Source organism: Alligator sinensis, unplaced genomic scaffold (assembly GCF_000455745.1).
Source record: "Alligator sinensis unplaced genomic scaffold, ASM45574v1 scaffold168_1, whole genome shotgun sequence".
In the NCBI taxonomy this organism is placed as follows: Eukaryota; Metazoa; Chordata; order Crocodylia; family Alligatoridae; genus Alligator; species Alligator sinensis.
The window spans coordinates 654625-659276 of NW_005842377.1; the positions used below are offsets into that span (position 1 = coordinate 654625).

At 39.4% G+C, this 4652-nt stretch overlaps 1 protein-coding gene across 1 annotated transcript in view; it reads right to left on the bottom strand.

The window, feature by feature from the left end:
• Positions 1–4652, bottom strand: part of DLGAP1 (DLG associated protein 1) — a 719594-nt gene that overhangs the window by 583026 nt on the left and 131916 nt on the right. The window contains exon 2 of the mRNA XM_025210860.1: positions 853–1007. The gene's annotated coding sequence lies outside the window, so the exon portion shown is untranslated. The remainder of the gene's footprint in view (positions 1–852; positions 1008–4652) is intronic.

A 4652-nucleotide genomic window follows, 5' to 3' on the forward strand; every position in this document is an offset into this window, starting at 1 on the left:
GAGGTTAAGGTTGGAGAATATTTTTTGTGGTATGCCTCAAAACTGAAGCCACCTTCTGCTGACAATGCTGTTAACCACTGTAGTCAACAAAGACGCACCAGTTTACATCCAATGAGCTCACAATCTGGCTCTTCTTCCCTGTCCCTGAAACACTTACTTATGTTTGGAAAGAAACATCCCATCTGGCCCTCTTACTATTACTGTAAAGATTTAACTCTTACTATTTTAGATCCTTTACTGAGATAAACTGAAGGTGGATTCAGCTTATAAAATATGTTAGGCTAGGTCAGCTGGGGATACAAGACTAGATTGCAAAACTATTACTTGATGATGGTAGGGAAAAGTAGAACAGCCTGAGAGAGAATTCATAATTTTCATGACAGTATAAAGGGCATTCTTTTCCATCACCAGGGAAAGCTTCCCTCACTTTAAGAGTACACTGAATACTTTACTTGGATAACAATAGTGTCATGGCTAACAGGGATTCAACGTGATGAAAGTGTATATCTTCCACACCACTACTCAGCACTTCCCGATTACTTACTACTTCAGATTTAAGAAACAAATCATTAAACACAATGACCCCCTACAGCAAGTAGACCACTTATAAGACATCTCCCATTTATCTCAGAGAGCTCTTTTCTACTTAGAAAAATAGTAGAGAAGAAATAAACCTTTTTTACTTAGAAACCAGAACTAGCTAGTATGATTAACAGCTCTTCAAACTGAGAATCTATGAGGTTTTGGGTTTGGAGGGGTTTTTTTATATATATTTGTTTGTTTAAGGAAGTGGAAGAATAAGATATTAAGTAGAACTAAAGCTCTCCAAGGGATCTTCTGAGGTTAAATTACCTTTCATGCCATTTGTACAGAAGCCTCTCTTTCAAACAGCTTGAACAGATGGTTGGGGCACCATTGTCCGTTCACTTGTGTCCACAAAGATAAATGATGGCTCTTTGAAATCCTGAACAATAACGATCCTTGTGGTCTCCTAGGAATGGTGCCTGCTAAAGAAATAAAAGGAAAAAATATAAATACACAGAATCAATTGAAACAAAAAGAGATTAGATAACTGCAACTTAATTTGAAACTACACAAGGATGTCATTAAGACATATGATTCCAAAATCTGGAAGAGTATTTCATTAAAAGTATTAAAGAATGTCAAACTAAATAGCATAGCAGCAGCCATTGATATATGTGAATGACATTTAATAATGTGACATGAGAAAGGGTACTGTGATACCTGAAAGCTTGTCTAAATCTATCCCAAGGTAGAGTTATCTAGCTATCAATCAAATAAATCTATCCCGACCATGTAGTTGGCCCAATAAAAGACATTAAACACAAACTCTTGCCTGTCACATTTAACAATGCGCTGCCATTCTTTGCTGAATCAAGAAACTCTTGATCCACATCTAGGTATTTATACTATACTTATACTCATCCATGTAGATAATTAAAGCATATGATATCTGAACATCTCAGTAACAAGGCCTTTTTTATCAGATGTTTACAGAACTAGATAATTAATGAAAAAAGAAATAAAGGTAAGATTTTGAAAAAATAGCATTTGATACAAACAGGGAAATTTATGAAAAAACTTGAAGGATTAGGAATTTTTTTTTTCCACTGAAAATATGATATATATACACACACACACACACACACACACACACACAACATATTACTAACAATACTGCCTGCTGTGTCCCAAAAACATCTGTACATATAGACACACACACACTGATGTATAAATGTGTGTGTATATGGATCTATATAAAGCCATGTATGTGTGTATACATGTATATATTTGGGACAAGCCAGGCAATATTTTTAGTTGCGTGATTTGGGCATTGGATAATATGCTTTAAAAATATAACTGAAGGGCTAAATTCCATCCTTGGATAAATGGACTGGTTTCCACTGAAATTCATGGAGACTGTGAAACCAAGGAAATGTGTTACTTAAGCAAAAACTGAGACCATAGCACGTATTCACAGCTACAGTATATGTGCATTGTTTTTTGAAGTTTCTCTGCTCTCCCTATTTGCTTTTGTTAAATTATTTGTTGAATAGCCTCTAGTCTAGATTCTTCAGCCTACTGGTGTAAGCAAGTCATGAGCCAACAATTTATTTACAATCAAGTTATTACAAAGATCCTTAGGGTAAGCTTTCTGTGTGAATACTATGTGGCTGTCACAAACTAAGGCTTTTTTTTTTTTTTTTTTTTTTAACTTTTTCAGATGAATATATGTTCTGTTTCTGGTATTATTTTGAAGATCAGTGTCTCTGTTGTGCTACATCTAAAGAGAGAAAAAGAGTCAAGAAGTGGAAAATAACCATAGCTATAGACACAGCTTCAAATAGATATTTTTGCTATTGTGCTTTATGTTAAATACAGCTTGAATCTGTAGTCATGTTTTTACAAAAAAACCCCACAACAACACATTTTCTGCAGTTATAGATTTAAAAGGCAAAATCTATACAATCCAGCAATAAATTTCTACTGGTCTGAATCTAGGCAGCCTGTTTGATCAAAATTCTATTGCAGCAGTCATGAACACCATGTGCCCCCGGAGGCTGGGGGGGCATGGTGACCGCTCGCAGGCGGCGACGGCAGTGTCAGCAGTGGGGGCATGGTGGCGAGTGGGGAGCTCCTGCACGCAGCTGCGGTGGTATCAGCAGCGGGGGGAGGGTATTGAGTGCCGACCAGTGGTCAGCAACCACCTGCAGACACCACTGGCAGCAGCGGCGGCAACCAGTGGAAACTGGGGACTGCCCACAAACACCACCAGCAGCATCAGCAGCAAGAGGGGGTGGCAAGTGGCGACTGCCCACAGGCGCCGCTGGCAGTGTCGACAGCACTTTTTGCAGGGGGTGCACCGCCAATCTCAGGTGCACCATGTGCACCCCCCACATGTCTCCAATGGCAGCAGTCCTCAAACTCAGAAACTTCTGAATGTGGTGCTGTTTCAGAATAGCTGTGCGCTTTACAATGCATGTCCCATCTTATGCATTTCTATAATGTCATATTTTGGGAAATAATCATGCCTGCATCCTGTTTATACAACTTTTTAATACTGAGTCAATTTATGAACATCAAATAATGTCTGTTGCATCTTCAACATCTCATTAAACTCTGCTATCTTATTTACATGGAAATCAGGTGGGAACTGTAGAGAGTATCCTGCCTGCTATTAGAAGTGAAAGCTGGTGTTATAGGAAGGATACGCAATGACTACTATAGTCAAAACTCTCCCTATGCCTAAAGAAGGGTGTTTGTGCCAAAAAGCTTGCAAAGAACAATTCTTCCAACTATTTAGTTGGTCTAATAAAAGATATCACATCTACCCAAAGTACCTTGTCTGCCTATGTCCTTAGACCGAACATGACTACAACAAAAACTTTATATATAGGACAATACCTGAACACTTCTCTTTTTCCTCTGCTTGTCCTTCCTGAACAAATTAAATCCATCTACAGCAGTACTCCAGTCATGTGAACTATCACACCACATCTGTGTTTTCCCAACTACATCTTAATCCCCCGACTGTACTAGAACCTCCAATTCTTCCTCCTTATTCCCCATGCTTTGTAGCAAAACCCAGAGTTTTAATTTTTTAATTCAAAAATACATTCCCCTCCTGTTCCCCAACCATTTCTGACTCTTTCTCTGCCCTGTCTATCCCTTATAAGTAGTTATTATAAGCCATAGTTAAGTTAAAACATAGGACAAGTTTTGTATGCCACTACTGTAACAAGCCCCTTTTATATTGTCCATATATCACTGTAAATCATTTTTTTTATTGATTTTTACTGTTTTATATTGTATTCCTATTATGTTTGTATTGATTTTTACTGTTTTATATTGATATTGTATGATTTAGGCCTGTTTCTGTAAAGTTAGCCAAAGTAATATCAAGTCTCCATCTTGTGATGTCAAGTCTCCATTTTGTGTCCCTTGCCCAGGCACACCCTATTGTAATTGTGTTGCAACTATGATTCATACCTACTCGTCCTATGTAAATTGGTTCCTGGATAAATGAGAGTGCTTGAGACATAATGGTAGCAGGCCTAAAAATAGCTCCTCCTGAATGACCAGGCCATCAACTTAATGACCAGACCACCACCTTGCATTGACTCTCCCTGAAACCACAGACCTACTCCCAGGACCAGAGACAAAACCCAATATTTGAAAGATAAAGACCCTCCAAGAAACCAGCAACATGGATTGAAACAGCAACTCCACCATTGTATCCCACCGGACAATGAGGACACCTGGAACTGCATGACCTCATCCGAACAGAACTGGTCCATGCCTGGGCATGTCCTTCCCACTGAAGTCACAGGTAGCTCACCCCTATAAATGGAGTGGTAGAGTGTGACCTCCTTGGGGCGCCCTCTCATCCAGCACCTGACCTACCGAGACAGAAGGACAAGCAGGCAAACCCCTTCTGGAGAAGACATCACCTTGAAGGAAGCTGACCATCAACAGCAGAATCCAGGGCCTCGTTTGGGTAGATATACTGACACCAGCGCTCTCACAATCGCTACAGCAGCTACTATACACTATACTACATGGTGCTCTGTGTGTGTGTGTGTGTGTGTGTGTGTGTGTGTGTGTGTGTGTGTGTGTGTGTGTGTGTGTGT